The sequence below is a fragment of the Nanorana parkeri genome, unplaced genomic scaffold (genome assembly GCF_000935625.1).
Source record: "Nanorana parkeri isolate BGI_ZX_2015 unplaced genomic scaffold, ASM93562v1 scaffold2580, whole genome shotgun sequence".
Classification (NCBI taxonomy): Eukaryota; Metazoa; Chordata; class Amphibia; order Anura; family Dicroglossidae; genus Nanorana; species Nanorana parkeri.
The window spans coordinates 25,942-52,292 of NW_017308848.1; the positions used below are offsets into that span (position 1 = coordinate 25,942).

At 45.4% G+C, this 26,351-nt stretch overlaps 1 long non-coding RNA gene across 1 annotated transcript in view; it reads left to right on the forward strand.

Moving 5' to 3' along the window:
• LOC108801956 overlaps window positions 1–26,351 on the forward strand; it is an 82,859-nt gene that overhangs the window by 13,909 nt on the left and 42,599 nt on the right. Inside the window, exon 2 of the long non-coding RNA XR_001942187.1 lies at window positions 5,741–5,800. This is a non-coding gene — a long non-coding RNA (uncharacterized LOC108801956). The remainder of the gene's footprint in view (window positions 1–5,740; window positions 5,801–26,351) is intronic.

The following is a 26,351-nucleotide window of genomic DNA, read 5'->3' on the forward strand; positions in this document are numbered from 1 at the left end:
GAGGGGAGTCAACCCTTGCCGGGAACCAGCAACGGAGTAAGGCAAAATGTGGCAGGTGGTGCAATACCTAGGAGGGAGAATGGGTGGTTAGAGTCAGAGCATGGAGGGGCATATGTGGATTAACGTTGTACATAGAGAGTTAGGCAGTAAAAGGTAAAACAGGACACCAGACCGGTGCGGCAAGGGCCGGGCATCAACCCTCGTTAGAGGAAGGAGCTGCAGGCAGAGAGGGACTGGTGCCCCTCCGAGTGGAACGGGAGCAATCCCTTCTGCGACGTTGAGACAAGATTTCCTGTGACATTGGGTCTTCTCCGGTGAACGGTAAATCTGGCCAATCCGGAACACAAACTGGGTCAGTCCCAAGGAATCCAAAGAGTCGGTGAGCGTAGGTGGAAGGAGTCAGGGCCTTTACGGATCTGAAGACTGAAGGGGTGCCCCCAGCGGTAGGTAGCTCCGACATGACGGATTACATCCAGCAACGGCCGCACCGATCTGCGCATGGCCAAGGTTAGGCGAGAGAGATTTGGAAGAAGTTGTATGGATGCTTCATCAAAATCAATAGGGCTCGTTCTCCACGCGGCACAGAGGATCTCCTCTTTAAAGGCAAAAAAGTATACCCGACAGAGAACATCTCTAACACGATTAGGGTTCCCCAGGGTAATACCTGAGAAATGATGCACCCTGTCAAGTTCAATGGCATCAGTAGGAGATTTTCCCAAAGCCAAATTAAGAATAGCTGTAACCGTAGCGTGCAGATCAGGGCCCTGGGTAGCCTCTGGGATCCTCTGCAAGCGTATGTTATTGTGTCGGCTCTTGTTTTCGCCATCTTCCATCCGTAGATGCAACTGCTGGAGGTGGGATTGGTGTGTAGCTTGAGCTGTTTCCAAGGTCTCCAGCGCCGAGACGGAGTCTGACAGGACCGTTAAATGGCAGTCAGTGGCACTGACCCTCTGGCTGAGTTCATTCACCTCCCCTCTCGTGGCCCAGGTGTCAAAGTCTGCCCGAAAGGCAGTGAAAAGGTCACGCACCTCTGTGACTGCAGATTGCTCTGTGTCCAGGAAGACGGCCGGCATCGATGGATCAAGGGCGGCTGAGGAGGGAGTCAGTGTCCCAGAGGACTGAAAAGGCTGCAGGGGGTCCAGTGTCCTCTGCGCAGTGGAGCGTGCTGAAGAGCGGAGGCTCTGGGCCGGTGTCTGTGGCTGCAGAGGATCCGTTCCCGCCCTCGGCGCCATATAGCGGCCTTGCGGGACGGCGACTTCATTTGGGCGCCTCGGGAAATAGGTGGCGATGTCCCGGGTGGATGAGGAGACAGGGGCACCAGGTGAGTCCTGGTTGTCGGGCATAGGAGGGAGAAAGCTGCAGATTCAACTGTAAAGTCTATTGTATAGAGCCCCGGTGCAGCAGAGCTCACGGCTGCACGTCCTCACACCACCATGTTCGGCCACGCCCCCCAGAGGATTGTCTTTTATTGCACCATTAACCGGCTAATTTTAAACATACTGCATGTGAGTAGAGCTTTTTTATTTTGATTAAAGCTTGTTACGTTCATACTACACAATGAGCGGTTTCTTGCTTTTTAACCCCTTCATGACTGAGGCCCTTTTTTCCATTTTTGCACCCATGTACACTGTGAGTGGAGATTAATCAAGCAAATTGACTATGGAGTGGAAAGGAGCACGAGACTCAGAGGGTGGGAAAAAACTTTGCAACATTGTATCACATATGCTCTGATCATCTTATTACTCTGGTGAGTGCGGATAAGAGATTTCAGCACGGGGAGAGATACACTTCTTATTTTTTCACCTGAAAACTGTGGAAGTTTAATGATGTGGAGTATTTGTATTTGAACTTTGAATTAAATTAAGACGCTTTCGCTCTGTGGAGCACGGATTGGACTTTTTATCACTTGTTTATACAGAAATAATTGATCTTATATCTACACATATTATATTGAAGTTTTAGATTTAAAAAAAATTCTCATCTGTTATCATTTGTATCACATTTATTTATTTAATTGCAATATTTATTCCTTTGGTTTGGCATTTTCATACCACCTCTAAGAAGAGATATTTATTAAGATTTATAAACTGCTAAGTTTTAAATATTTAAGGCACTTTATTTGGAACTTGTTGGGAAAGCAAAACATTTTTTTGCTAGCGCTGTGCACTTTTCACATTTACCATTGCACCTTATAGTACAACAGCTTCCTGCACTGATTTCAGATTTAGTTATCCATAGCGCGGAATAATCATAATTTCTAACATTAGAGTCATGTCTCCTACTTAACTTTCTGGAGCTTTGAGGGTCTGGTTGTTTCTACTTTCCTGCTGGAGGGTCATTCGTTCCATCTTTCGTCAGACAACATAAGGAATTTGGTACATATTTTTCCAGGAGGATTCCATAGCCTTATTGCATCTAGAACAGTTACGAGGATCAGTCCTGGCCAGCATGTCACGTTCCTGCGTTCCCCGCCATATACCTCCTGCATGTGGCCTGGACTCGGTGGAGTGCGATTATGACCCTATGTGTTCCAAGTTTGGTAGTCAATGGGCATGGACATTTTGTTTTCCAGTAGCCACAAACTCAGTGGACGAATTTGTCTTCAGTCTAGGATCCTTTGTTGGTGAAGCAGATGCTTGGGTTGCACCGTGGGATCAGTATGCCTGCTGTGCTCCTTCATTCCTCTGCAATCCTCCGTCATCTGCTCTGCAGGATTGAAATGATCCTTGTTCTAGTGCTCCTTCTGGTTCCAATATGGCCCAGGAGACTAGGATACTCTGACCTGCCAAGCTACTAGTGGATACTCTGTGGGCTTTTCTTGTCAGTCTAGATCTTTAGCCTCTTCATTCTTGTTTATCGGTCGCAGACTTAACGACTTGGCTGCTGTAACCTAGCTTATGCTTGACCAGGGTCTCTCTGTGATTCCTACGCTGTGTATTTTAGGAATTCTGATCTCTGCAGGGTATACCCTAACGTCCTGCATCTGTGCTGCGCTTGTGTAGTTTTCATTCAGTAAGTTCTCTGTGGGGCTAATCCTATCCTGTTACGATCAGGTCTGTGTTATGCTAAGTTGCTGGATCTGTGAGGCATGGTTTTGAGCTGGTGGCTGTCCTGCAGAACCCTCTCTGGTCCTGAATGAGGATGGAGTGGTGATGGGGCCAAAGCTTCCTTCCTGCCTGCTATGGTTTTCAGCGTATACCTCATGGTGATAGGCCATAGTTCCTATATCTTTCTGTCCAGTTCCAGTGCCTCCACGGCTTTCACTGTGTCTATTTTTGTACTGTGCAGATTTACCTTTCTGCCAGTGCTTGTTTGAAGTCCATTATCCGAGCTTCCTAGAAGAGGTCTTTGGGCTCTTGTGGCCCTTTTTTCTAGGTGGATCTGGCCATTGCACATTTATTGTATCTGTTGTCCTGCCTGGGGGATTATTTAGTTTTTTTCTCACCCCTCAGTAGACACTGCTTTGGGACATCCCAATGGTCAGAGATTCTCTGCTGTGTCCTTCAATGAATGAAAGCAAAAGTAGTATTTTTTTTTATACTCATGGTAAAATCCTTTTATCTGTTCTTTGAAGGTCACAGCACCCACCTCTCTGATTGTTCTGTCTGTGACCATATCTTGTTATATGTACTTCCTTGTAATGCTTTGTGATTAACTGAGCTGCTTTTGCTGTTGGGGTTTTTTTGCCTAGTGTCCTGCTCTTAAAGATGGCACTATAACCTAATAGTCAGATATTCGAGAGCATCACTGTGTCCTTCAATGAACGCAAAGAAAAGGATTTTATGGTGCGTACGAATAAAATCCTATTTTTTTTGAAATTGCAGTTCAGCTTTAATTGTTGCACGTAATTAACTGATCTGCTAGGTCAAGCTCACAGCCTCACTTCTTCCTGGGGGAGTTTTTTGGTGGACCTAAAAGTCTGGATCTGTGGCAGAATTGAAACATGGAAGCACTTATTGTTGAAGTGGCGAAGAATACTGATTCTCTTTGTATTGCAACATAAAAAATGAACTGTGGACAAGGAAGAGTCACTATACCAGTGGCCCAAATCAGTTCATACATCAACATTTTTAACAAGAGTTTTGTCAACCGTGCATGAGTCTTCATTTATTACACTCTATTCGTTTATTTATTACAGGTATTTATATAACGCCAGCAATTTATGAAATGCTTTACATACTATTTATTCACATTATTATTATACAGGATTTATATAGGGCCCAACAGTTTGCACAGTGCGTTACAATATAAAGGGAGACAGTACAATACAATTTAATTCAAGACAAGATGGTTATGAGGGCCCTATATGTGAAAGCTTACAATCTAAAAGAGAAGGGCAAGTGATACAAAAGGTGGTAGCTGTGTGAGGATGATTTGTTTGAGAAAGTAAAAGTTCCGTTTTTAGAGGTGGGATAGGCTTCCCTAAAGATGAGTTTTCAGGGATTGCCTAAAGGAAGACAGAGTAGTAGATAACCAGACAGGTTCGTGTAGGGAGTTCAAGAGGATGAGAGAGAGAGTCTGGAAAAGTCCTGGAAGTAAGCATGGGAGAAGTTGACAAGGTAGCTAGAGCAGGAGATCTTGGGAAGAGTGGAGAGGATAGTTTGGGTGATATTTTTAGATAAGGCTGGTGATGTAGCTAGTGGCAGATTTGCAGATGGCTTTGTAGATGGTTGTTAATATTGCAAAATCTTATTTTTGGGGGGATATTGGAAGCCAGTGGAGGGATTGGCAGAGAGGGGTTGCAGACACTGAGTGTTTAAAAAGGTTGATGAGCCTGGCAGAAGCATTCATGATGGACTGAAGGGGAGATAACCTGTGTAGAGGCGGGCCAATGAGGAGGGAGTTGCATTGCTTGAGGCAAGAGATAACAAGTGAGTGTATAGGTAGCTTAGTGGTTTCATTGGTTAAAAATTGTGTATTTAGGAGATGTTACAGAGGTGAAGGTGGCAAGATTTGGATGTGGGGCTGGAAGGAGAGGTCAGAGTCCAGGATTACACTTAGCACCCTGGCATGAGGGGTGAGAAGTACAGTTGTACTATTTATCACAATGGAAATAAGTCAGGGGAGAGGGCACGTTGGGAGGAAATATCATTAGCTCAGTTTTTGAAAGATTGAAAGAAAAGGTTGAAGAAGTGGTGTGAAATCCATACTGTTATGTCAGTTAGTGAATTCTTGATGCAAGAAACCTGAAGGGGTGAACTGGAGAGTGAAGAGATAGGTTTGTGTGTCATCAGCATAGAGATGGTACTGCAAGTCATGCAAGGTTATCAACTGACCAAGGGAGGAGGTGAACATAGAGAATAGAAGTGGTCTAAGAACAGATCCTGGGAGAATCCTATTGAAAGAGGAAGAGGAAAGGATTACATCAGTCCCTGCCATCAAGGCGCTTACAATCTAAATTCCTTATCTCACATGTATTCATACACACCCAAACACTGGGGCTAATATAGACAGGAGCCAATTAACCTACCAGCATGTCTTGAGTGTGGGAGAAACTGGAATATCCAGAGGAAACTCACGCAAGCACAGGGAGAACGTGTAACTTTATTGCAGATAGTGTTCTGGTTTATATTTGAACCAGAGACCGTAGTGCTGCAAGGGAGGAGTGCTAACTCACACAGTGGCTCATGGTGCTTGATGATTGCAGAAAAAAATGTATATATTAAGAGCAGTGTGTAAATATAAGGGTAGACATTTAAACTGTGTTGTTAACATAATTATTTTTCCATTTTGTTTGTAGCTTTATTGATCAAATGTCCCAACAAACCAGATCAACAACCAATAAAAAAGAATCTTCCAGGTATGAAACTGAAGCAAATTTTTTCAGTGTTTATTCCTTTGTTACAAAACACATATTTTGCTTATTCTATCAGCATACTAAACATGGTTATAGGAAACTGTAAACTAATCAATACAAGTCTGTCCAATACCCCCATGCCATGGCCACAAAAACCTGTCCTCCCAAATTTACGGTAGCTCCACTGACTGTTCTAACCCTACCAAGGTGGGGCATGTCCAGGACATGACGGCGGCTAGATGTGGTTAGCTGGAGCTCCGACCTTGTTGCCTGCTTTTTTGACATCCCGTAATCAGACGTACCCTCTGCTCCTCGCCCTCATCATGGATTAGAAGACTGGAAGCCTCAAAAACCCTGTCCGCTGGTATTAAAAAGTACCTGGCGATGGATTGGCCGGGCTCGGCCACTCCACATGGTGCGGCCTCATCTAGCTCGCAGGCTGTTTCCTCCCTGCACTCGTCTCCGCGTGGCCCAGACCCTGAGTCACCCTATCCCTGCTAGGAGTCGGGTGACGATGGCTCCCAACACACTGTCCCGATGGAGGAACTGGTGCGCACTCTTCCCACCAAGCATGACCTGGCGTACATGTTCCGCAATCTCGAACACTCCCTAAAAGCCGATATACTCTCACTTAGGGTGGAGGTCACCCATCTCCTCCACAGGGTGGAGGATAACGAGAGCTGACTAGAGAGGCATGCCACTGCCATGACGGCTCTACAGTCCCACCTCCAGACTACGGCCAGGACACGACGGGACCTCTCCTACCGCCTTGAGAACCAGGACAATCAAGGACGCCGTAACAACCTGCGGGTGAGAGGGATCCCTGAAGCGACCACAGACCCCGACCTGGCTGATACCCTGCGTGGTATCTTCAACTCCATCCTGGGCAAGTCTCCTACTGCCCCTTCTATTCGACAGAGCGCTGAGAGCACGGGGCCTACCGACGGAGACCCCCAGAGATGTTATCTGTCACCTGCACTACTATACCGACAAGGAAGCTATCCTGAGTAAACTCCTGGAGACCACATACACAGATTTCGACGGAGCTCCCATTCAAATCTTCCCTGATTTGGCTAGGGAAACTCTCCTCTGGTGCAGGGCTCTGCGTCCGTTGCTGGACCTCCTCCGCTCCAACAACATCCAATATTGCTGGGGCTTTCTGGCCTGTCTGATTGCCCGAAGACAAGGCAAGACTGAAGGCCTGGTGGGCTTTTGTGAGTCTCTCCATATCACCGCAAAACAGCTGCCTGGATGGGGGGATGCCCTGCCTACCCTAACTCCGCTGTCTGATCAACCATGGAAGGCCATTGGTGCCCCAACGCCACCCGCTCAGCGCAATACCTGAACAGGTGCTGTCTGTTCTACTTTTCTTTGTTACTTGTGCCAAGCCCTTGTTAGTGTGCCTTTACACCTGGCTGAGTCCTGAAGATCCCTCACATGCAACCTCGTTATGACTTGTGCCGGTTTCGTCCACCAAACCGGCACCGGGATGTACTACTGTTAAGTTGTTGGTAAATATATATTTGATAATTTGATACAATGTTGATGTGCTAACGTTACGATCTTTGCGGGTATGTGTCGGCCCTGGTGGCTTCAGACATAGGTATGCGCTGTGTCTTATCTGGCTACCTGGGAATTGGCCCGCCTGGCTGCGCCTTCTATGGTTCTGCCATGTTCCCCGCAAATGGCGTATTTGGTTCCATCGGAACACGTTTTGGTGACACTTTGTTTCAGTTTTCTTGTTTTGTAATACTGAGAACTTTGTCTGGGAACTCCTTCCCCTTTCCTTTTCTTTTCTACTTCTGGTTCTTTCCCTCTACCTTTCGTACCTACTCTTCTTCCTTACCTTCTTTTCTTCTTTCCTCTCTCCTCTCCCCTCTCTTCTTCCCCTGTCAGTCCGGCCCTTTCCTTTGGTGTGGGAACCCCTTGCTATAGGTGTCAGGAGGTGACTAGCTGTGCAATCTGATGGCGGATATTAAGATACTCAGCTACAACGTCCATGGCCTTAACACCCCATTTAACCCCTTCATGACGGGAGACGTAGACTGTACGTCCCCCCACGAAGTGCCTAAATGACTGGCCGCGTACACTGTACTTGCCAGTTATTTGCGGCTCTGTAATGCTGGTAACCGCTGATTCGCAGCGGTTACCATTCATTAATGAATGTCTCAGTATTGAGGCATTCATTAATGAAATAGTTAAGCGTTTGTAAAAGCTTCTTTCTTTCACTAATGAATTTTTGACAGCTAAAGATAGCAGAGAAGTAGCAGAGTGTAATGGATTCGGCGTCTTGCGTTCCACCCTGGAGCGCAACGCCGACATGTTCCATAGCGAGACGCGCGGCTTGCGTTCCACAGTGGAATGCAACGGCCGTCAGACGCCTGCAGACCCTGTCCAATCAAGGCGGCTCTATTTATACAGGGGAAGAGCATAGCAGCGGCGTTCCACTAAACGAGTGTGCGCCCTGCTATCTCCCCTGTGACGAACCTACAATCTTTCAGCCAGACGGAGGGAACCTCTCCCCTACAGCCTTGTTCTTGGATCTACCCGTGGAAGGTTCATTTCTCCACAATACCGCAAGTACCCCTTGTCAGTGTGCTCTGGTATTAGGACACTGCTACCATTACGTTTACCAGCCGCATGTAGTGATTGTCACATTACTGCTATTAGGAAAAACCTGCTTGGCCATCACTGCTGTGTATACTGTGCTCATAACTGGGATGTACATATAACTGCTGTATTAACTGCTCGCACATACTGCTATCAACCTCATACTGGGACTTTCATGTACTGCTTGATGTAACGTGTGCTGCATTCCTACCATTACAAATTATACTTGTATGATATCAGGAAACACTTGCGTGCTAAATACCATTTTAGTTTAGAACCGGTGATAAATGATGCTGGTAGCTTCAAAACTCTCCGTTTTATGATTGAGAGTGGCACTGAAGCTCCGACTGAATTCACCCATTACATAATTCAATCAACTAGGAGACGTGCTCCAGTTGATGCAACCCGACTCTGCAGTTGAGATCCTGACAGAGCAATTAGGCGCATTACAGATTAGTGGAACCCCAATGGATCCAGCAGAGATCGCGGGTCACATGGTAACCCTATCTCAGAGGGTCAACACCCTCACCGAGGAAGTTCAAGATCTCCAACTTGAAAATCAGACCTTAGGGGCCCTCGTCACTCCGGCGCCGGTCAATCCAAGAGACGGACCTGAACCTAAGGTCAGTCCCCCGGAACTTTTCTCTGGTGACCGCAAGCAGTTCAGGGATTTCTTGAATGCATGCAAACTAATGTTTGAGCTAAAGCCACGGACCTACCCCACTGACAGGGTAAAAGTGCTCACTATGATATCCTATATCAGGGGAGAGCCCAGAGCATGGGCAAATACTTATTTGGAAAAGGAGGATCCAGTGCTGGATTCTTTTCCGCAATTTCTGGAGACTATGTCGCTATTATATGAGGATCACAGCAAGCAGTTAACAGCTGAAACTACTATCAGAAATCTAAAACAGGGACGCAGACCTGTAGAAGATTTCATTGCGGAATATAAACGGTGGGCTAGGGAGACCGAGTGGAATGACATCAGTCTTAGGAATCAATTCCGTCTCGGTCTCTCCGACGCCCTAAAGGATGAGTTGGCCAGGGGAGAGATGCCTTTTACGCTGGATGAATTAATTCAACGGGCCACCGCCATTGACCGACGTCTGCGAGAACGCAGAGCGGAACGGGTTTCGGGGTACACCCCCCTCACGCACCAATGCATTCCTGCCCCTGCCGAAGAACGCATGGAGATCGGAGCGGTAAGGGGTCCTTTAACTGAAAGGGAGAAATCCCGGAGGCGTGCTTTAAACCTCTGCCTATATTGCACAGCTACTGATCACATGGTTGAAGGCTGTCCAGCAATTAAGAAAAAGTCGGAAGGTAAGATGCTTAACCTTTGTAGGATAGGAAACACCCCCCACCGCACCACTGGTTATATCTACACTTCTCTCACTTTACAGTGGGACCACGTCAGAATTACCGTTGACGCCATGGTGGACACGGGAGCCTGTGGGAACTTTATTGATGTGCATCTTACAGAGCAAAATAAAATACCCCAAGTTAAAAAGCATGTACCAATCTCCGTGAGTTTTATTGAGGGCACCACCTCGGCCTCAGGCCCTGTTAGGGAACAAACCCAGCCACTCCTTGTGACTTGTGAAAACAACCACATTGAGTTTCTCTCGTTTGACATCATACCATCACCTCTCTTCCCCATAATTCTGGGATTGCCTTGGCTCAAGCTCCACCAACCAACTCTCCTATGGGGAGCGGGTAAGGTGGCTCTTGATTCGGGATACTGCAGACAGACTTGTTATCCTAGCATCCCTATTATGCACGCAACTGTAACCCCAGTTCCTCATCACTACCAAGACTTCAAAGACCTCTTTAGTGAAAAGAAGGCGGAGACGCTTCCGCCCCACAGGTCGTATGATTGTCCCATAGATCTACAGCCGGGCAGTGCCATACCCACGGGAAGAATTTACCCCCTGGCACAACCCGAACTAGATCATCTAAAACAATACCTGGAGGAAAATTTAAAAAAAGGTTTCATTAGACCATCCACCTCCCCAGCAGGAGCGGGTATGTTTTTCGTGAGAAACAAAGATGCTAGTTTACGTCCCATCATTGACTACAGGGCCCTTAACAAGGTCACTGTAAAGAACAAATATGCGTTACCCTTGATCTCGGAATTCATAGAAAGGCTTCAGACTTCAACTGTATATACAAAATTTTATAAACGATATTTTTAGAGACCTGCTTGACGTTTGCGTCATCATCTACCTTGACGATATATTAGTTTATTCGGACAACCTGCAAGATCACCGCAAACACGTTCGCTGGGTTCTATCAAGGCTGAGGGCCCATAGTTTATATGTGAAGTTGGAGAAATGTGTATTCGAGACTGATTCTCTCCCCTTCCTGGGATACATCATATCCCCGAAAGGAATTCAAATGGACCAGTCCAAGATTGACAGTATCCAAAACTGGCCGACCCCAGATTCCAGGAAAGCATTACAGCGTTTTCTGGGATTCTCTAATTTCTATAGAAAATTCATCAGAAACTACTCTCACACCACAAAACCGTTGACCTACCTGACTAGCGCTAACGTCCGGTTTCGATGGACAAAGGTAGCCCAGGAGGCTTTCAACTCGCTTAAGACCCTATTCACCACAGCTCCAATCTTGATTCTTCCAGATCCAGAGAATCACTATGTGTTGGAGGTCGATGCATCCCAAGTCGCGATAGGAGCCGTACTCTCTCAACGATCTTCGTTATCTACACCCATGCATCCGGTAGGGTTCTATTCCCGAACCCTCAATCAAGCCGAAACCAACTATCCAATAGGGGAGAAGGAACTATTGGCGATCAAGTGTTCCCTAGAAAACTGGAGACATCTACTGGAGGGATCTAAACACCCCATTACCATCTATACGGACCATCGAAATCTTCAGTACCTCAAAACCAATAAGACTCTGTCAGCCCGACAGGTGAGGTGGAGTTTTTTCTTTGACCGCTTTGATTTCCATGTTACCTATAGACCCGGGGCAAAGAACGGGAAGGCTGACGCCCTTTCACGATTGGCAGAACCGTGCAACTCACCTTCAACACCATCCTGGGTCATTCCACCAGAAAGGGTTGTTCTCGCTACCATTGAGTTAGGACAACAAATTAAAGAAGTCCTACAGACCGATCAACAGAAGATACCCTCGGGTCTCCAACAAGACATTGAAGGCTTCTACTACAAGAATACCAAGCTCTACATACCTCCTACACTCACCACACAGGTCATCAAACTGTGTCATGACGTGCCCATGGCAGGTCATCCCAGAATTACTAAAACCAGAGACCTCGTCCACCGCTCTTTTTGGTGGCCAAACATGAATAAAGAGATAGAAGATTATGTAGCCTCCTGTGAGACATGCTCCATGTGCAAACTTGAGAGGAAACAGCCCTACGGCCTCCTGATGAACCTCCCCATTTCTACTGCTCCATGGGAACAGGTATCCCTCGACTTTATAGTAGATCTTCCTCCTTCGAAGGGTTGCAATACGATCATGGTAGCCGTTGATTCCTTGACCAAGATGGCACATTTTATATCTCTATGAAGTCTACCATCCTCTAGAGAGACCGCTGAGGCATTCATGAACAGTATTGTAAGACTACATGGTATTCCAAAACAAATTATATCTGACGGGGTCGCAGTTTATTTCAAAATTCTGGAAAGCTCTTTGTAACATACTTCAGATTGATCATCGAATGTCCAGTGCTTATCACCCTCAGACCAATGGTCAGACAGAGAGGGTGAATCAATGCCTCGAACAGTACTTGAGATGTTATTGCTCTCACCTACAGGACGATTGGGAACGTCTGCTCCCTATCGCTGAGTTCTCCTATAACAACACCTCAAGTGCATCCACACTGTACTCCCCATTCTTCTCTAACTATGGATTCCATCCCAGGATGTTCCCTCAAACGGGCCTCCCCACAAATGTCCCTGCCAGTGAGGATTACATGACCACCTTACGCAAGACCCTGGTGGCTCTGAAAGAGAACCTCTTGCGCGCCCAAAACAGGCAGAAGTTCTACTACGATCAGCGCAGGAGAGAGAGTCCACAATACCAAGAAGGGGACTCCGTTTGGTTGTCGACCAAAAACCTGAGATTGGGGATCCCTTCCAAGAAATTGGGGAAGCAGTTCTTGGGGCCCTTCAAGATCGAAAAAGTCATCAACCCAAATACTATGAGACTCGTACTCCCTCATAGACTGCAAGTGCACCCCACTTTCCATGTTTCCCTCCTCAAACCTTTCCGTCCGAACCCTTTCCCGAATAGGGTGCCTCCTCCCTCGCCCCCTGTTATCGTACAGGGGGAGGAAGAATTTGAGGTTGAGGAGATCCTGGACTCTAGGGGGAGAAGGGGGATTCTCCAGTACCTGATACGGTGGAAAGGCTACGGTCCGCACGATGACTCGTGGGAAGATGAACAGGATGTACATGCGCTGCGCCTCAAGCGCTTGTTCCACGGTAGGCACCCCGACCGTCCCTCCCCTTCTGGGGTACCCCGGAGGGGTTCCCTTAGGAGGGGGGTTCTGTAATGGATTTGGCGTCTTGCGTTCCACCCTGGAGCGCAACGCCGACGTGTTCCATAGCGAGACACACGGCTTGCGTTCCACAGTGGAACGCAACGGCCGTCAGACGCCTGCAGACCCTGTCCAATCAAGGCGGCTCTATTTATACAGGGGAAGAGCATAGCAGCGGCGTTCCACTAAACGAGTGTGCGCCCTGCTATCTCCCCTGTGACGAACCTACAATCTTTCAGCCAGACGGAGGGAACCTCTCCCCTACAGCCTTGTTCTTGGATCTACCCGTGGAAGGTTCATTTCTCCACAATACCGCAAGTACCCCTTGTCAGTGTGCTCTGGTATTAGGACACTGCTACCATTACGTTTACCAGCCGCATGTAGTGATTGTCACATTACTGCTATTAGGAAAAACCTGCTTGGCCATCACTGCTGTGTATACTGTGCTCATAACTGGGATGTACATATAACTGCTGTATTAACTGCTCACACATACTGCTATCAACCTCATACTGGGACTTTCATGTACTGCTTGATGTAACGTGTGCTGCATTCCTACCATTACAAATTATACTTGTATGATATCAGGAAACGCTTGCGTGCTAAATACCATTTTAGTTTAGAACCGGTGATAAATGATGCTGGTAGCTTCAAAACTCTCCGTTTTATGATTGAGAGTGGCACTGAAGCTCCGACTGAATTCACCCATTACATAATTCAATCAACTAGGAGACGTGCTCCAGTTGATGCAACCCGACTCTGCAGTTGAGATCCTGACAGAGCAATTAGGCGCATTACACAGAGTGAGTCACCTCTCTGCTGTTCGTTTTGTCAGCTCCATAGACTGGCCCGATGTTTATGAAGCTGTATGATACATTCGAGGCACAATGTTACAATGTATCTGTGTGCCTGAAATGTATTACTTCTGATCGTCTGAGCAGGATCAAAAACCTTTAGTGAGATCTGATTCTGACATGCTGTCAGGCTTAGTCTCTAAGGTTATTATTATCTGTTCCTAAGTTTGGAGCAGCCTAATAATAACCAAAAATGTAAAAAGTTAATTTATCAAGCAGTCATAGTTAGTGACTGCTTGATATAAACTGACAAAAAATAAAGTGTAAAACAAAATGAAGAAAATAAAAATTATATATAAATATATTTTTATACTATAATTATAAAAAAAATCTAAAAAATAATCCAAACTTGTTAAAGTGTTTTCTTTACGTTTTTTCCTAATTTTTTAAATATTTTATTCGAACTAAGTGAGTACACATGATATAATTATATGGCCCTATCTGTCCTCTAAAAAACAATATATAATATGTGTCAGTACATTTAGTAAGAAAGTATATAACTGCCATGGAAGAATCATACAGCAAAAATTTAAAAAGTGTGTCAGTCATTTACTAACAGAAACTGAAAACAAGCTCAGTCATGAAGGGGTTAAACGGCATGCCCTGTACAGGGAACTGAAAGTGCTGGACGGGGACATTCCTGTGTTTCTTCAAGAGATGCATATCGCTCACAATTCCCATGTTAAATTACACTCCCGCCAATATCCTACCTGGTACTACAGTACCTCGCCATCCAGTAAGCTCAGTGGCATAGCCATCGGATTCCACAGACACCTCACATTTAAACTCCTTGATATGAAAACTGACTCTGCCGGGAGATTCTTGTTCCTACGAGGGGAGCTGGGGCAGCAAATATATACCATGGCGCCCGAACCAAGCGCAGATTCCGTTCCTCAACCACATTTTACACTCTCTCGCGGACTTCCAGACAGGCATGGCGATCCTTGCTGGAGATCTCAATCTCCACATGGACCTGTCAGAATGTTTATACTGCACTGATAAACAGTTTACTATTTATGAAAACAAGCAAGGATCTGTAATTAAGGAGATTCCCTACTTATTTCCACAAATCAAAATAAACTCGAGTTCGTTACTTGCGCTAACTTGAAGACAAGATAAATACAATCGTGTAAAAAATATATATATTTATTAATTAAAAATCAGTGCAGAATAATAATAAAAATATCATTGGTGACAAACAAAGAATAAGGATCAAATAATTTCAATCAATTTGATAACACGGGTAATGTGTAAATTATTACCACCGAATATTAATTCAACATATAAATGTAACCAATAAAATAACTTTTTAAATGCAATGGGTAGCTTCTCAGTAGCTCACAGAATAAGGAAACAAAAGGTTTAGAATTGACACGTCACTTCTCCCAGCAAAAAGATGTTTACAAACTCAAACTTTTAACAGCGCATGGGCAAGATTTGTCCCATCATGCACAGGGTTGGCTATAAGTCAAGACTATATACAAAGTAAAGACAAATTTCCACCAATTTAATTAAATATATATCAGACTAGACCATTGACTGGAAGCTAAAATCAGCTGCCTGGAGATTATACAAATGCATATATTTAGCTCCCAAGATTGAAAGATATAATTTGTTCTGCAGTTAAAATGATCTCAAGTAAATCTAGATCCTACAAGAACTAAATGGTCTATCCGAATATATATGTGGCTAATCAATTGCCGACAGAAATATAGAAATTTATACTTTACCAGCAATTTAAAATTAGTTGTCTGAAAGAAGTCAGCTGTCACAGTTCAGAAACGGGGGATGGTCATGTTCTCTTTAGTTCAGTTCCCTTGGACAGACGTCCTCAGCTTCCGACCTGTACCCTTAGTATATATTTCCTTACTGCCTTTACTTTGCTGGATCTCCTCCTCACTGGCTCTCTTCACTTTTATCCCCCGAGGAATGTGGGTGTGGTTTGGTCTTCCATGTGATTAATGACGTGATTAATGACGTCAGAGCACATCATTTTACTATGTACCTCTAGGGGGCACTATTGTTCTATAAATGTTTGGGTAGTTTCATTGAATTCTAATATTTTCTATAGATCTAGTTGAACGATAACCTCTGACTTAAGCCTTGGACAAACCCATAAACATAGTGGGGAGTATCACTCCATGACAACTTCTGCCCGACTGATCGTCTCTTTGTCGATTTACAACCTTAAGAAAATCTAAGCCAGGGCACTTAACATTCTTTCTCCAAATACTTTTAAAGTGAGGTAATTAGTTCAATACACATTGGTTCTTCACACATCCAGTTTCACTGATAAAAGACATTGGTATATCGACCTAATTCTATGTACTTAAAAATATAAAACCCCCATATTAATAATACACACTAATATATTTAAATGGGTACACTCAAACAATATATAATGAATATAGTTTGGATATTATAAAAGTACATGTATAACATTTTACTTGAAATTAGTCAATTAAATAGGCATATAGATGCTGCATATAATATAATAATATAATAACATTATTGCTATTTATCACTGCAATGAATAGTAATGTTACATCAGGCAACTTTTAAATAAGCCCCTCTTTCTATTTATTGAGAAAAAAAAACTTTCCAGTCTCTTGTACATTGTCTTCAGTAGAGGCACGAAAGTCATCAATCTCATCCTACATAGGCTGGCATGAACTTATCTTATGTGCGTCTGGGACACCACAATTTACGACCTGAGAATGTTTATGCTAAGATTATTAAACTTTTCTGTGAGAGTCTTTGTCTAAGAAGCATGAACTGGCATTCACCTTTTTAGCAAGCAGACAAAATGGCTACCATGATGCCCATATACAAGTCTGTAAAATAATATATATATGCCTTTGAAATTGATTCCTTTCTGCCCAATAGTCCTGACAGAGCGGTCGCTCGATTCCTCGTCTGGCCGCTCGCATATTGCACATAGGCAGATCTCTAACCTCAAGTCACATCTACATAAACTCCAGCTTATGGATACTAGGCACTTGCTTCACCCGCATAACAAGGACTACACGGTATACTCCCCTGCGCACAACGCATACTCCCGTGTAGATTTTATCTTTTTGGAACATGGGTATCTAGACCTTCTCCTGGAAGCTAAAATACTCCCGACCACGCTCTCAGATCATGCCCCTATCTGTAACGCCTGGGGTAGTTTCGGGGGTTGTGGATCGCAACTGCGGAGGCTACTCAGACGGAACCCTGGTTTCACTCCCAATCTTAACGGGGAGTTAGGGTTCAAGCATCACAGCCAAAGAAACAAAGAAAGGAAGAAGGGGTATTACAGCATATTCCCAATCTCAATTTGTATTGGTTATGGACGATAACTGAAATTCAGGAGTGTTGCAGCCTTAGTTAGAGTCAATGATGTAATTTCCCAACAGCCCACTAGATGGAGCACAAGAGCTAATCCAGGGTTCTGTCACGTACCTGATGGAGCTTGAGATGACGAGGGCGGCCCCTCTCTTGCAACTCTGGTCCCAGAAAGCCTGGTAGAGAAGACAGGTAGTCTGGGGCACAGCGGGGCACGAGTGCCTGGATGAGGACTTCGGTACCAGAGGGTAACTCGTACGGTCTCTTGCCGTGAGGGATAATATAAACGCACAGCAGGGAGGCAGACAGAGAGTAAACGGAGTCAGGCAGACCGCATCAGCAACGTGCGGGCAGAGAGGTTGTATGGCATAAGGCAATCTCGTGGTCGGGTCACAGGCCGGGTTTGGTAACAAGCGGGCAATGCAGGAACAGGCAGGGAGCAGGAGAATCGTCTAGACAAGCCAGGATCAGGATACCAGAAGGTCAGCGGAGTCAGGAGCAAGCCGGAGTCAAAACCAACAACTAATAAACCAAGGAACAGACACAGGATACTAGGCACAAGCTGAAAGAGTACTCAGCACTGGAGACATGGAGGAGCTGAGTTTAAATAGCCCGTTTGGCGCCACAACACGTCGCAGATGCGCGCACGGACGTCTACGCAAAAGTGCACGGCCCGGCCCGACACTGCGGGTCACGCCGTGCTCGCACGCATGCGCAGACGCCATCTGCTGTGTGCAGTGTTCCTGACAGGTTCCCAGTTATACAGTCAAAGGTTTAAGCTGCAGTGCAAATGAGCACAAGTACTTGCGGTTTTAAGTGAAGGCAGTTTAAGGTGCAGGGGTCCAGGAGCAATCGATGCAAAGCTTTGTAGCGGCTTCAGGCGAGTAGAAGAGCTGTGGGGTCCCAGGAGACAGTAGGCGTTCAGTCTGCATTAGTGGAACGCCATACTGTCTCACTGGGGCGCTTATATAGGGCCAGGGGCTGGGGGTGGAGCCGCTGGTCGAGGCGGCGCACTTCCGCGTCCCACGGTGGAACGCATCCGACGCCCGAACCCGGAAGTGGATGTGTGCGTTCCACCCTGGGACGCAGACGGCCGGCGGCGAGAAGCGGCGGAACCGTGCCCTCCCCGGACCCCAGGTGAGCGCAGTCGGCGGTTCCCGTTACACTATCCTCGCCCTCCTGGAGAGACAGGGGGAGACTAGACCTTCCTATACATGGAGACTTTATGAACAGCTGCTTACTGACCCTATAGTGGTGTCCGCTATCGGTAAAGGCCTTGTACGTTACTTTAGAGAGAATGACCAGGAGTCTGTCTCCCCGGGATACTCTGGGAAGCTCACAAAGCGACGATACGTGGGGCATTCATGGCTCACGCAAGAAAAAGGAACGCACTTATGAAATCTCTGAATTGACCCATAAGATCACTGCATTAGAACAAACACATAAAAGGACCCTGGCAGACGCCCTTCTCTAGGAACTTACAGAAGCCCGTGAGGAGCTTTGCAAGGTCCTACGAACTAAGTACATACGTTCCCTGAACTATTTGTCCCAACACAATTACAAATTTGGTAGCAAACTTGGCAGTTGCTTGGCCCATCTTCTACGTCAAAATGCCGGTTTCATACCCAAGATTATTATTATTATATTATACAGGATTTATATAGCGCCAACAGTTTGCGCAACGCTTTACAATCTAAGGAAGACATTACAATACAATTCAAGACAAGATGGTAAGGAGGGCCCTGCAGGAAGTAAGACCAAGACTGATGCCCTGACATTCTCCAACAGGGAAATAGCCCAGACCTTTCAGGAATTTTATGCTGACCTATATAATACTAGACCCAACCCCTCTATGCAGCATAAAAAGCGGCATGAGGACCTCATTCACTCTTATCTATCTAATCTTCCCTTCCCCCAAATTGATTAGACTGAACTGTCAGCACTGGAAGCCCCTATCTCTGAGGCTGAAATAAGTAACGCTATAGCCTCTTCTCCGACGGGGAAGAACCCTGGGCCAGACGGGCTCACGCTCAAATATTATAAAACTTTCCAGCCTCTCCTCATTCCCCACCTATGCAAATACATTAACACGTTCCCCACGGGTGCTCCCCTGGCCTCGGCCACATTGTACGCTCACATCTCGATCTTCCCTAAACCCGATGAGTATCCATCTGTGTGTGGCAGCTATAGACCCATATCTCTGCTAAACGCGGACATCAAATTATATGCTACGGTCTTGGCCAATTGATTGGCACCATTGTTACCCCAACTTATATCACCTGACCAGACTGGATTCATGCCGGGTAGAGAGGCCAGGGATAACACACAACGCCATTGACACTGATCCATCACGCTTCAACCTGCTCAACCTCTATCGACTGTGCTCCTTTCCACCGACCCTGAAAAAGCATTTGATAGAGTTGACTGGGACTATTTGGCTGCCACTCTTGAGCACATTGGGCTAGGCCCTAGAATGTTGCACTCAGTCCCTCTATTGCCACCCCACGGCACAAATTAAGGTAAACAGCACTTTGTCCCCCGCCTTTGAACTCTACAACGGCACCTGTCAGGGCTGTCCGTTATCACCTCTCCTATTCGTCCTATCCCTGGAACCTCTACTCATCTCTTTCAGAAACAATGTGACCATCAGGGAATTGAAGTGCCATGTTACGAACATAAAATATCGGCTTACGTCGATGACATCCTCTTTTTCGTTCGACAGCCCAGAATTCCTCTACTGAATAATATAAAACTTGACCTATGTAGGTGGATTAATGACTGACCCTTCCTAACTTTGACGTGCAGGATCAACGCCCTCAAAATTAATATACTGCAGAGGGTACTGTATATGCTGCAAACAATTCCTATCCCCCTCCCAGCTTATTATCTTAGGATCCTAATCCTAATCCTGATCCTATTTGTAATCGCTCCTGGGCCAGAATCTCCCACTAGATTCTTATTAGGAACAATCGAGATGGAGGCCCGGCCCTTCCAGGCTTCACTTATTATTATTATTATACGAGATTTATATAGCGCCAACAGTTAACGCAGCACTTTACAATATAAGGAAGACATTACACTCACAATACAATTCAAGACAAGATGGTAAGGAGGGCCCTGCCCCTGAGGGCTTACAATCTAAAAGGGAGGGGGAAGTGATACATGAGGAGGTAGCTGTGTGGGGATGAATTGTTTGCGAACGTGATGGTTGAGTGGTTAGGTTGAGGTGGGATAGGCTTCCCTGAAGAGATAAGTCTTAAGGGATCGCTAAAGGCAGACAAAGTGGGAGACAGATGGACAGGTTGGGGTAAAGAGTTCCAGAGGATGGGAGAGACTCTAGTGAAGTCCTGTAGGTGAGCATTGGAGGAGTTGACGAGGGAGCTGGAAAGCAGAAGGTCTTTTGAAGGGCGGAGGGCGCGGTTAGGGTGATACTTTGAGACAAGGATTGAGATACAGTCGGGGGCAGAGTTGTGAATGGTTTTGCAAGTCATTGTTAATATTTTGAATTTTATCCTTGTGGCTATTGGAAGCCAGTGCAGGGATTGGCAGAGGGGGGTTGCAGAAACTGAGCGGTTGGTTAGGTGAATGAGTCTAGCAGCAGCATTCATGATAGACTGAAGGGGGAATAGCCTGTGTAGAGGTAAGCCAATGAGGAGGGAGTTGCAATAGTCTAAACGAGAGATAACAAGGGAGTGGATGAGTAGTTTTGAGGTTTCATCGGTGAGGAAGGGTCGTATTTTGGAGATGTTGTGAAGGTGAAGGCGGCAGGATTTGGATAGCGAATGGATGTGGGGAAGAAAGGTGAGGTCTGAGTCAAGGATGACGCCTAGCACCTTGGCATGGGGTGAGGGTTGGATAGTTGCAGGCCCGAATTCCCCAAAGGCCACCGAGGCCTGGCCTCGGGGCGGCAGGACGCCAAGGGGCGGCAGCGGTGTCATTGTGGGGAAGTTGCGGGCGCCGGGCGGTAGGTTGCCCTCTCTACATTTAGTCCTGCTTTGTACAAGCAGGACTAAATGTAGAGTGAGGCAGCCGATTGTTCGTTTACATGTGAACTCAGCGATGTCCAAGGGAGGAAGTGTAGACGGAGAAGAGGAGGGGTCCAAGGACAGAGCCTTGGGGGATCCCTACAGGAAGAGGAAGGGAGGAGCTAGATTTGTAGGTGACACTAAAGGAGCGCTTAGAGAGGTAGGAGGAGAACCATGAGAGAGCAGAGTCTTGTAGGCCAAGCAAGTGGAGTTTTCTGAGGAGGAGCAGGTGGTCAACAGTGTCAAAAGCAGCAGAAAGGTCTAATAGCAAGACTAAGGAATTGTGTCCATTGTTTTTAGCTGTGAGTAAGTCATTAGTGAGTTTGGGAGGGCAGGGCAGTAGGAGGGCAGTTTCAGTGGAGTGTAAAGGGCGAATGCCGGACTGTAAGGGGTCGAGAAGGTTATCAGCGAGGTGGCGGCTCAGGCGGCTGTAGTTAGGCTTTCTAGGAGTTTGGAGATGAATGGGAGTAAGGAAATTGGTCTGAGATTGTTGAGGTTGGTAGAGTCCAGTGAGGGTTTTTTGGGTATTGGGGAGACTAGCGCATGTTTTAGAAGGGAGGCAAAGATGCCTGGAGAGAGTGAAAGATTGAAAATGTGAATAAGAGAGTGTAGGATAGAGTAAGAGGGTGACCGAAGTAGTTGTGATTGAACTGGGTCCAGTGGGCAAGTGGTGAGGTGGGTGGCAGAGAAAAGCTTTGTAACTTCCTCTGTGGTGACAGGGTCAAAAGAAGAAAGTAACAAGAGTGATGGTGGGTCTGGTACATTAGTAGGGGAAGTTGATTGGACAGTGGTGATCTGATCCCGAATTGTATATATGTTTGTTTTTGAAATGAATGGCAATGTCCTGGGCAGTGAGTGAGTTAGTGGGCGGTGGTGGTGGAGGACGTAATAGAGAGTTAAAAGTAGAAGAAAGTTGACATGGTCTGGATGAGAGTGTGTTAATGAGAGTTACAAAATAAGTCTGTTTGGCAGCACGGAGGAAGGAGTTTTATTTTAGGAGGGCAGCTTTATACAGGGTGAACTCTTGCAGAAATCTAGTTTTTTGCCACAGTCGTTCAAGAGCACGGCTATTTCTTTTTAGATATCTGGTTTCTTTAGTTTGCCACGGTTGTAGTTGACGTGGTCTAAGTCTGCGTGTAGTGAGGGGAGCCAAGGTGTCTAGAGAGGATGAGAGCGAGCTGTTGTAGACAGAAGTAGCCAGGTTAGGCAGGACAGGGTTGAGATTTTGTCATAGAGGTAGTCAGTAGCAGAGTGGAAAAGAGAAGGGTCGAGGTGTCAAAGGTTTCTCCGGGTGACATCGTGCCGTGAAGGGGGATTCAGGGTTGTGGACAGTGTGAGTGGGAAACTGACAAGGTTGTGGTCAGAGAGCGGGACAGGGGTGTTGGAGAGGTTGCAAGGAGTGCATAGGTGAGAGAAAACAAGATCTAGTATGTTACCATCAGAGTGAGTAGTAGTGTGTGTCCATTGTGTTAGGTCAAAAGAAGAGGTTGGGTTAAGAAATTGAGTGGAAGCCGGGGGGTTATTGTTATTAGCAATGTTAAAGTCACCAAGAATGATAGTGGGTATTTCTGAGGAGAGAAAGTAAGGTAGCCAGGCAGGGAAGTCATCAAGAAAGCGAGATACCGGTCCAGGGGCCGGTATATAACAGCAATCCTTAATGAAATTGGAGAGAAAAGGCGAATACAGCGTGGACAGGGATAGAGAGGGTGGTGAAGGCAGAACTTGAAAAGTACATTGTGGGGATAGAAGGGTTTCCACTCCCTCCTTTTCGTCTACTGGGTCTGGGTGAGTGCATCCAGGGGAGACCACCAAGGGAGAGGGCAGCAGGGGAGGCAGAGCCGGATTCCTGAAGCCAGGTTTCAGTAACTGCAAGCATTTTAAAGGAATTGGAAATAAGAAGATCATGCACAGCGGTGAGTTTGTTACAGAAAGAGCGGGCATTCCAGAGGGCACATGAAAAGGAAGGACTGGTTCTAGGAAGCAGGGGAATAGAAGTCAGGGTGCGCGGATTGCAGCTGCGGCCAGGGGAAAGGCAGTGTTGGTTTAGAAGGTGATGTCAGAATGTTTATACTGCTCTGATAAACAGTTTTCTATTTATGAAAACAAGCAAGGATCTGTAATTAAGGAGATTCCCAACTTAATTCCACAAATCAAAATTAACACAAGTTTTTTTATTTGCGCTAACTTGAAGACAAGATTAATACAATCATATAGAAAATATATGTATTTATTAATTAAAAATCAGTGCAGAATAATAATAAAAATATAATTGGTGACAAACAAAGAATAAGGATCAAATAATTTCAATCAATTTGATAACACAGGTCATGTGTAAAATGTAACCACAGGATATTATTCAAAATATAAATGTATAACTTTTTAAATGCAATGTATATCTTATCAGTAGCTCACAGAATAAGAAAGCAAAAGGTTCAGTATTGACATGTGACTTCTCCCAGCCAACAGTAAGGAATTAGTGTGTATTTCCTTACTGCCTTCCCTTTGCTGGAATCCCCTTAAAGGAGAACTATGAGGTGAGTGCTTTTCACTCACCTCATAGTTCTAGCCGATCTGTGACAATGAGACTGTCACAGGTCGGCTCAGTAGATCGGGAGGTGAGCGAACACATACCGGGTTCGCTCGCCTCTCGATCCTGTCACGGCTCTCTGCCGTGACAGGGGGAGGGGCTGGATTCCCTGATCCGATCTGCCAGCGCTCACTGGCGGAACGGACGGGGGAGGGGGCGTGTACAGCTGGCTCTGCCTCTAGATAGGCAGAGCCAGCTGTCACTCACGCAGCTGGGCGTATCCAGTCATCTAAGACGAGATCCGCTCCGGCTGCGGCGTCTCAGTATACCGCGAGCTGTAGCTCGCGGTATACTGAGCTTAGGGTAACGGGAGGACGCTAGTTTGTGTCCTCCCGTTACCCTAAGGAGAACTATGGGGAAAAACACTGACCCCATAGTTCTCCTTTTAATTTGTATCCCCCCATAGAATGTGGGCTTGGTTTGGTCTTCCACGTGATTAATGACGTGACTAATGACGTCAGATATATCAATTTACTATATACCTCTTCCTCACAATCACCACCAGGGGGCACTATTGTTCTATATAAAAGTTTGGATAATTTCATTTAATTTTACTATTTTTTAAAGATCTTGTTGAAAGATAACCTCTGACCTAAGCTTTGGACAAACCCATAAATATAGGGAGGAATGACATTAACTGATAACACCCTTCAGACTTATAGTCTGCTTAGAGATATACAACTTTAAGAAAATCTAAACCAAAGCACTTAACATTCCTTCTCCAAATACTTTGAAAGTCAGGTAATTACTTCGACACATTGGCTTTTTACACAACTAGTTTCACTGATAAAAGACATTTGTATTTCAAACTTATTCTATATACTTAAAAATATAAAACCCCCATATTAATAATACACACTACAATATTTCAATGGGTACACTCAAACAATATATAATGAATATAGTTTGGATATTATAAAAGTACATGTATAAAATTTTACTTGAAATTAGTCAATTAGATAGGCATATAGATGCTGCATATAATATAATAATATAATAACATTATTGCCAATATTATCACTGCAATGAATAGTAAGGTTTCATAAGCAACTTTTAAATAAGCCCCATCTTCTATTCATTGAAAGAAAAAAAAATCTTTAAAACATTCCGGTCTCTTGTACTACCTTTCTGAGACCCCCACAATTTACGACTTGAGAATGTTTATGCTAAGATTCCTAAACCCTTCTGTGAGATTCTTTGTCTCAGAAGCATGAACTGGCATCAACCTATTTTTTTTCCTTTAGCAAGCAGACAAAATGGCTACCATATACCCATATGCCGATGCCCATATACAATTCTGTAAAATAATATGTATAGGCCTTTGAAATGAATTCCTTTCTGCCCAATAGTTCTGACAGTGACTATTAGAAAACAGAGGGCCAGGATTGGGAGAGATATCCCCTGAAGTCAGGAGAAGCAAAAGGATAAGAGAAGTGAGATGGGAGTAAGTTTTATATGAGTGAGCATGCCCCAGTGTCCTGGAGGTACTTTAGCATGTGGATTCAGAATGAGCAGGAGATGATGAGTGCACTACTATGAAGAGGGTAGGAGAGAAGGGGAAATGTATAAACTGTGGGGTGGAGAGGGGGGTAAAGGAAATAGAGTTTAAGAAAAGAAGCCACAATTGTGAGAAGCAGTTGTAGAGAACGCATATTGATAGAGGAGAGTAGAAACCAGATTCCAGATAATGCTATGTCAGATATGTTTAATGTCTGATAGTGAGTGTGCCTTCAACCCCCTGGTTGTGCAGAGGAAGTTTAAGACGGTGAAGTGAATGAGGAGAAGTAGTTGTGAAAAGAGTGCAAGGAGGGAAGTAAGGAAGAGGTTAAGGTGGGATTGTATGAGGATCAGGGAGAGTGTAAGATGAAAAACAGTCTGGAGTGTCTATAGTTGAGGTGGGGGCCTGCTGAAATAGTGTATCAGCCTGTTGAGGTAAGAAAGGAAAGTTGGAGAAAAGAGGGGGGGGGGGTATTCAAAGTGCAGATCAGAGGGCAATCAGCTTAAGCAGAATTTATGGTTAGAAAGACATGCAGGCATCTAAATAAATAAAGCTATCACTTAAAACATCAGACATAAACAGGCTTAGATAATAATTGCAATAGTACATACAATTAATATAATTACATTAAGAATAGTAGAGTTGCAGAGGTCAAGTTTTAAGCATTTGGTGGGATAAGTTAGATGTTCATATGAAGTATTCCATTCACCTTGATTGTCAGTTGTTGTAGTGTTAGCTGAGCTTGCTCCAGAGATGTTAATGGGGCTGGTGCAACAGTCTGCAGTGTCTATAGTTGAGGTGGGGGCCTGCTGAAATAGTGTATCAGCCTTGATTGTCAGTTGTTGTAGTGTTAGCTGAACTTGCTCCAGAGATGTTAATGAGGCTGGTGCAACAGTCTGCATTGTCTATAGTTGAGGTAGGGGCCTGCTGAAATAATGTATCAGCCTCGATTGTCAGTTGTTGTAGTGTTAGCTGCACTTGCTCCAGAGATGTTAATGGGGGCTGGTGCAACAGTCTGCAGTGTCTATCAGAGGCGTCACTAGGGTTGGTGTCACCCGGTGCAGTAACTGATGGTGTCACCCCCCCCCCCCCCCAACAAAAAAAAAAAAAAAAAAAAGAGGGGGCAAA